Source organism: Ochotona princeps, chromosome 20, assembly GCF_030435755.1.
Source record: "Ochotona princeps isolate mOchPri1 chromosome 20, mOchPri1.hap1, whole genome shotgun sequence".
Taxonomy (NCBI): Eukaryota; Metazoa; Chordata; class Mammalia; order Lagomorpha; family Ochotonidae; genus Ochotona; species Ochotona princeps.
In genome coordinates, this window is record NC_080851.1 from 27,975,175 (window position 1) to 27,983,556 (window position 8,382).

Here is an 8,382-nt window from a genome sequence, read left to right on the forward strand (position 1 = left end):
CCCCCGCATCGGCAGCCCACCGGGACTCAGTCAGATGAGGCCTGCTGATCTGCACAGCTTCCTTCTCCAGGTCTTTCAATAGTGAGTGCTAAAATCTGCTTGCAACTCCCTGACACGTCTCCAGGTCCTTGCTTGGGACTCCCCAGCTGCTTCTGGTAGCTTCTCTCAAAGCCGATGAGAGCCTCATGATCCTTATGTTGTTGTTCTTTGTTCCTCTGGCGGGTGATTCTAACTGTTCTTTCATCTTGTGCTTCCCGCGTGTTTTTCTGCCTATTGCTCGAAACTCTGCCTAGTGTATTTTCTTTCCTTGCAGTTTCTAAAACCACCTGTCCTTGGCCTCTCTAGTTGAAATCTCTCTTCCCCACATGACTGGCTGAGCTTGCCCATTGGGTACTGACAGCAGCAACAGGAACAATATGAGAAGCGCCAAGGCAGAGCTCTCTCTCCAATCTTCTCTCACCTTCACTCATTTGGTTAATCTATAGTAAGTGTGTTCTGTGTGCTTTATACACCTGGAGAATAGAAAGAAAGAAGGCAGACAAGATGTTTGCTGGATAGAGCTTGCATGCTATTGGGTGTGTGTTACAGGGAGGGGTCCATGGAGAAATCGATACAAAAGCAGGGGGTCTAGATGATGCCAAACGTGGTGTAGGCACCAAAAGAGAGCAGCAGCTGGACATAGGCAGAGGAGAAATTTACACCAGGAGAAGCCTCTCTAGGGAGGTGACATTTGGGTGAACATTTTTTTCTTTTAAAGATTTATTTGTTTTCATTGGAAAGGCAGATTTACAGAAAGAGATACAGCGAGAAAAATCTTTCATCTGCTAGTTTGCTCCCCAAATGACCACTACGGTCAGAGCTCAGATGATTCAAAGGTAGGGGCTTCTTCTGGGTCTCCCATGTGAATGCAGGGTCCCAAGGCCTTGCACCATCCCTTGCTACTTTTCCAGGCCACAAGCAGGGAGCTGGATGGGAACTGGAGCAGTCATGACACAAACCAGCATTCATATGAGATGCCTGCTCTTGTAGGTGGAGGATTAGCAAATTGAATCAATGCTCTAGTACCTTGGGTTAACGTTTAAATGATATGAAGAAGCCATCCATATGTGTGGTCCAGGTTAGGGTTCCTCCCACTCCCCCATTCCCCAAGCAAAAGGAGCATTGAATGCAAAGGCCCTGGGGCAGGACAAGTTTGGTTTCTTCAGAGAACCGAAAGGAAAATACTGTGGCTGGTGAAGAAAGAGATCAGATCCCAGATGGGTAGGGCTAGTTCATGCAGGGTCAACACCGGAAATTCAGTCCATGGTGCCAGAAGTGGTTAGAAGGCAGGGCCGTGATCTCGGCTGTGTTCTTCAGAGGCAACAAACAGTAGACTGCAGAGGAAGGTGGGAGGGTACCTGCTGTCCTGTGAGGAATGGAGGAAGGGTGTGGGTCTGGAGTCTATTTCGGATGCAGAGTGGGTAGACTCAGTGACTGTCTCGATTTGGAGGGCACAGCAGAAGAAGAACAGAACCACTACTGAGGCTTCTGGTTGGATTGTGGGTGCTATATCCAGAGGTGGGAAACCTGCAGGAGGAAGCGGCTATGTGTACAGCCAGAGGCTGAGTTTAATTGAGGTAAAAAAATGTGGGCATGGTGAGATGGCTCAGTTAGTTAATCCTCCTGTTGCAAGTGCCAGGATCCCATATGGGTGCCAGGTTATGTCCCAGATACTCCACCTCCCATTCAGCTCTCTGCTAATGGCCTGGGAAAGCAGCAGAGGATGGTTCAAGTTCCTCGGCCCCTGCATCCACCTGCTACTGCCTTCACATCAGCTCAACTCTGGATGTTGTAGTCATTTGAGGAGTGAACCTGCTGATGGAAAATCTTTGTGTGTCTCTCCTTCTCTCTGTAAGTCTGCCTTTCCTACCAAGATAAATAAATCCTAAAAAAAAAAAAAAAAATCTCAAGCAAGCATTGGCCTATCGGAGTCTGTAGCCTGGAGAAGAAGCCTGGTGGATGTCCAACTTCATGTCCACATGTGCCAGGAGTCAACAGCAGGAGATAATTCTTGGAGCAGAAGGAATATTTTTAATGCTTAAAGGGTTGAGTGGCCCTCATTAAAATGCAAATGCATTCCCCAAAGATTGCTCATTGTGTGTAAGTCATTCTCACTACAGATGTATCTGTTGAAGTTATGACAATGAGTTGAAGGTTAATGTTTCACAAGAGGGTACAGGGAGAGGGCAGCAACATTGGACTCCTTGAAGGACAGACTGGGACTGTGTGAACATCGCGTGGAAGAGCAGAAGTGTGCGAGAGAAGAGGCAGGAACAGACTTCAACAAACAGAAGCTGGTGTAGGATGCCCATAATTGCTTTCTTTCCAGAGGAGGACAGTGGCTTTCAAAGGTCTAGTTCCTGCCTGCCTTGCTTACAAAACACAAACAGAAGGTAGTTGTTGGGCAAGGGGTTTCCAACCATTCCTAGCATGCTGTCATGCCACATCAGAGTGCCCAGGTCTGCATCCAGCTGCACTTCCGATTCCAGACTCCTGTGAGTGCACACTCCTGGAGGCAGCAACCCTGGCTCCCCTAACTGCACTGCTGCCTGCATGTGGGAGACCCTGGATTGGAGTCCGCCCTGACTGTTACAGGCATTTGGGGGAATAAGCCAATGAAAGTCAGATGTCTTTCCGGTTCTGTCAGCACTGCTACGGTTGAGAAGCCTTCATTCAAACAGAAGAAAAAAGATAACTACATTTTAAAATTACAAAATAACATTTGATCCACTTGGGGAAAAAAAATTGAAAACAGACAAGTTAAAAAGAAAAATGCAAATCTCTTAAAATCCGAGAGAAGTAATTTTCTCCTAAATTTAGGAAGTTTGTTTCTTGAAGATGTTAAGAATAAATGGAGTTCTCATTTCCACTAAAGCATGGATGCAAAATATTCACTCCTGTTTATTTATAAAATTCAACAGATTGAAGCAAGCAGGGCCAGTTTTACAGGCTCTTAGTAAAGACAAGCACAGATATAAATAAGGATTAAATCCATTTCTTTAATGCCTAGGGCTGACTCCAGTTCTATTCCGGGATGTGGAAATGCCTCCTGAAGATGACCTTGCTAGAGGTACCTAGGAAATTGCCATCCTCTTTCCCTTCTCAGAACCTCACTGGGTTCTAAACATGTATCTGTAAGATGGCGCTTCCAGAAGTTCATGGAAATAGCAAAGTGGTTGAGCTTCTGCTTGGGGAACCTGCGTTCCGTGTCAGAGTACTTGGTTTAGAGTCCTGGCTCTGCTCACAATTCCAGATTTCTGTTAATACAGACCCCGGAAAGTAGCAGGTGTTGGCCTAACGTGCCCCAGCCTCTACCACCCACATGGGAGACCTGGCCTGGGTTTCAGCTTGGCTGCAGCCATTTGGAGATTGAACTAGCAGATGCGAGGTCTCTCCATTCCCTGCCTTTAAAATACACGAGCAAATTTAAAAACAGATCACGTAAAAATAGAATGAAGAGAGAAGTTTATTCTGGTACAAAAATGTTAAATCCATGCATAGTTTTTTCATAAGATGCATTTTTTCGTAAACTTTTAAAGCACCCCTGTGGATACATAGTCTTCTTTCTATATTTTCCTTTTAGGCAGCCAAATAAATTCAATTCTGCTTTCCATGCACTTCTATAAGCACCCTTGCAAGCAGGAGGCAGCGGTTTCTCCAGCAGAAGGCAGCTGGCTGTAGCTGCTGTTTTTAGAAAAACAGAGGGCTTCTAAAATAGTAGGGCGTCAAAATAATGACCGGTGAAAGGGGGAAAGTGTGGGAGGGCGTTGAAGGCTGAAGACAAAGTGGCACCAAGCCTGGGGAGTGTGTCCCACGCCCAGGCCACATGGCGGTACAAGAGAACCAAGTGGTTTCTTGAGCAAGGGTCGGGGTTGAGGGGTGGATTCAGGGCTATGTAGGAGAGAGCAAAGACTAGGGGAGCCATACGCATGCGCAGCCACAGCTTCCCTGCGGCAGGCTGGGTGCTGGGCGGCATGGAGATGAATCAGGTTTTTGCCTAAGTTGAAGGTGACAGAGTTTGTTGGGTCTGCGATTGTTTCTCTACTTTCCCTCAACAGGAAGCCGCCTCCCCTTGACGTCTAGGGCTGGTACAGACACTGTAGGGGCAGTGGCTGGAGTAGGCGGTACCAGCCAAGTGAACTGTGAGTTGAATCCAGGCCGAAGCTGTCAGGAATAAATTAAAAGGGCTCTTTGCTTGTGAGAAGGAAGCGTGATGGGAGAAGTCAGGGCTCCCCGGTGAGTTAAGATCCTTCAGCTGAGAACTGCCTCGGGCTCTGCGGATAGAACAAGCCAGAAGAATAAAATGCACAACAAAGTACCCATGTGACACTGAGGTTGGAGACTGAGGGTGTAGTGGGGCCACAGCAACGGCTTACGCTGAGAATGTAGGTGGCACCAGTGCTGTTTGTAACAAGAGATTCTACACTTGTAACTCACTCTAGTGGTTGTGTAATTAAAAAAAAAAAAAAAATTGGCCTGCATGATGGCTCAGTGGCTTAACCCTAGGCTTGCGAGGCTTAATCCCATACAGGCACTAGTTCATGTCCTGGCTGTTCCACTTCCCATCCAGCTCCATGCTTGTGGCCTGGGAGAGCAGTAGAGGACGGCTCAAAGCCTTGGGACCCTGTACCCATGTGGGAGACCCGGAGGAAGCTCCTATCTTCAGACTGGCTCAAGCTATGGCCACCGAGGCCATTTGGGGAGTGAGCCAGCAGATAGAAGATCTTTCTTTGTATCTTTCCTTCTCTCTGTAAGTCTGCCTTTCCAATAAGAATAAATAAATCTTAAAAAAAAAAAAAAAAAGCTATTGTGGGAAAGTTCCAATATAAATAAAAGCAGAAAGAGTCTAGAGAACCTGGCGCCCTTACCACTCAGTTTCACCATTTTTTATTTTATTTATTTTTTATTTTTTTTTTTGTATATTTTTTTAAAGATTTATTTTATGTTTATTACAAAGTCAGATATACTGAGAGGAGGAGAGATAGAAAGGAAGTGGAGCTGCCGGGATTAGAACCAGCGGCCATATGGGATCAAGGCGAGGACCTTAGCCACTAGGCCACGCTGCCGAGCCCTCACCATTTTTTAAAAGAACAAGCCTGCTTCGAAGGGGATACAGGTCCCGACATCCCAAATAGGTGCCAGTGCATGTACTGCATGCTCCATTTCCAATCCAGATCTCTGCTCATGGCCTGGGAAAGCAGTGGAGGATGGCCTAAGTCCTTGGGATTCTGCACCCACATGGGAGACCCACAGGCGGCTTTTGGCTCTTGACTTCAGACTAGCCCAGCTCTGGCCATTGTGACCATGTAGGGAGTGAACCAGCAGATTGAAGATCTCTCTGTCTCTCAGCTTCTCTATAAAACTCTATATAAATTTGCCTTTCAAATAAAAACAATTAAATCTTTAAAAACAAACAAACAAAAAGAACAAGCCTGTTTGATTGGAGTCCTGCCCCCATCTATCCACTCCCGCAGTAATTGGGAAGCCAATCCCAAACCTCATACCATTGAATCTGTAAATATCTCTGCATGTACATGCACAGGGAATGGGCATTAACTTGTGTTTCTGCTCTGTACACAGAGCACAGCCAGGCTGTGAGCATCCAGCATTGCTGGTCAGAAAGGAGCTGGCAGAGAGGTGGGCTCAGGGAGTGGGGCTTGTCTGTGCCACAGGAGCATCCTAATCATGATTGGGCCATTGTTACCCCCCATCCCCTCAATGTGTGACAGGTGCAGAAATTGCTGTTTCCTTGTCTGGTCTCTTATTGGTGTGAAACCTATATTTTGCACTCTATTTCCTAGACTCCCTTGCAGCTAGCAGGGGCCGTGACAGCACTGTGGGCCAATGCACTGGAAATGAGAAGCTTCTTTCCAAAAAAATATTTGAAGGAAGGAAGGAAAGCAGAAGAGAAAGAAGGAAGAAAGGAAGGAAGGAGAAGGGGAAAGGAAGGGTAGACAGAAATAAAGGGAAATGGGCCAGGTGCAGTAGCCTTATGGCTAAATCTCCTTGCATGCACTGGGTACCATATGGGTACCAGTTTGTGCTCTAGCTCCCCCACCTCCCATCCAGCTTCCTGCTTTTGTCCTGGGAAAGCAGTTGAGGATGGACCAAAGCCTTGAGACCCAGAAAAAGCTCCGGGCTCCTGGCTTCGGATCAGCTCAGTTCCAGCCCTTGTGGTCACTTGGGGAGCGAACCAGTGAACAGAAGATTCATTCTGTCTCTCCTCTCCATAAATCTGCATTTCCATAAATAAGTCATTTTAAAAAAGAAATAAATGGAAGCAAGCCACTTCATTTACTCATGAATTCTAGATTTCTGACACATTGGTCATGACAGTAATAAAAAGAGGTAAGCATGCAAACCAAAGCAAACCCAGAGGTCTAGAAGTTTCCTGAAACCCTGTAATAAGTGTATCTTCTATTATTGCTAAATATAAAGTTGAGATTTACAAAAATGGCGATTAGGAAGCTCTGTGTGCCTTTCCTGGAACCCACTATTATCCCCTACCTTCAGCACTGGTTCAAGTCCTGCAACACTGCTTCCAATCCAGCTTCCCACTATAGTACGTGGGAAGATGGGGATTGAGGGTCTAAGTATTTGGGCCCCTGTCACCCTTGTGGGAGATCCAGGTGGTGTTCCTGGCTCCTGACTTCAGCCTGGCCCAGCCCTGGCCATTATGACTTCTGAGGAGTCAACTGGCAGATGGGCTATCTTTTTCTCCTTCCTTCTCTCTCTGTCATTCTGGCTCCCAAAGAAAGAAAGAAAAAAAAATGTTAAAGCAAAAGGAATTAAATGCTGCTGAAAATAAAGATGGATATATGAGCAGAAAAAAAAGTTGAAAACAAAATATCAACATTTATTGATAAAGTACACTTGAATGAATTATGACTTATCTATGCAATGGAATATTATACAGCTACAACTATGTGCTGTAATAATGATGTTTCAGTCAACATGGACTGCATATACGATGATAGTTCCAGAAGATTTCAATGGCACTGACAAATTCCCATTGCCTAATGGCATCACAGCTGTTGTAGCATAGATGACAAAGCCTTTTTCATGAATGTGTAGTGATTCTGGTATAAACAAATCTATTGCCTTGTCAGTCCTATAATACCTGCCCAGTATGTATCATATATGATAATGATCATGTTAATATAATAGTAAGCAGTTTCCTGGTTTGTGTCTTTACGATATTATACTTTGTGTTATTATTGTAGCATGTAATCTTTATACTTATGAAAATAATTGACTCCTGAGCAGTTACAACTGCTGCTACTTCTTGGGTTTATGGTTTGTCTGGGTCATATCAAGAGGCTACACTGAGTGAGTGACCTCTGTATTTGGGGTCTGGGTGAGTGCACCCTGCATGATGATATCCGCTGCCCATACAGTCTCAGCATGTGTCCTTGGTAAGCAGTGCACGACTGGGCTGCAGGAGTGAGCTCCACCAGTGTAGATTTCCCAGAAAGATGTTCATGACATGTGATGAGAAAAAGAAATTCTTGCAGAGTACTTTGTAGGATACTATCCTGCCACATTTAAGGATACAAATTCCATGTGTGGATGACCCAAGAAGGAGGGAAAAGGCTGTCTATCAGGCTGTCAGCTTGGTTCTCTCCTGTGTTTTTGGAAAGAATATGGTTTTCGACAAACCATTTTTGTACTGATTGATTTGGTCAGGGTGCCCTTTCCAAGGCCCCCATGCAGCTGATGCTGTGCAGTATGAGGCCAACACAGGAGGGCAGAGGAACCCTCCATGACACCCAGGGAAGAGCCTGCCCACTCCTCTCTTGAGCCTGCCTGGAGGCACAGCTGGGAAAGAGAACGAAAAAAAGAAAGAAAACCTAAATAGTTGCAGAGCAGTTAAGAGTAGAATGAGAATGTAAATATGAATCTGTGGTTGAGGAAAATGCAGCAGCCACGGTTTCATGGCCAGCCAACTGTCAACCACAAGCGACTCAGGCTGACAGCTGGTGGATGTCAGAATCACAGGGAGTAAAGTCAGAGCGGACAAGTAGGATCACATGCTAGACAGCATGAAGTTAGAAGGCTCTGATTTAATCAGCAGAAGAAGAGGCCGGGAAAGGATCTAATCTGGGGACGCTGAAGGGGACAGCATAGACCACTAAAGGCTCAAGTAGCATATCAGGCTTGTGGCTGACATAAGTTGTCTGTGTCCGCAACGGCCAATGCCTCCCGTCTTCCCACACGCAGGCTGGGAGAAAACTTATCTGATTGGTTCCCAGGCCCAATAAGATGATTGACCCAACTGCAATTATTTCTGAACCTGTAGTCAATAAAAAGATGTGGCAAGGACTTAGAGAAGGACACGGGCAT

General features: G+C 45.8%; 1 non-coding gene across 1 annotated transcript; it reads left to right on the top strand.

Annotated features, from left to right (window-relative positions):
* The first annotated feature begins 7,738 nt into the window (after window positions 1-7,738).
* LOC118758208 (small nucleolar RNA SNORA26) lies at window positions 7,739-7,859 on the top strand. Its single transcript, XR_004995594.2, has one exon. It is a non-coding gene; the product is annotated as a small nucleolar RNA SNORA26 (small nucleolar RNA).
* Window positions 7,860-8,382: the final 523 nt, after the last annotated feature.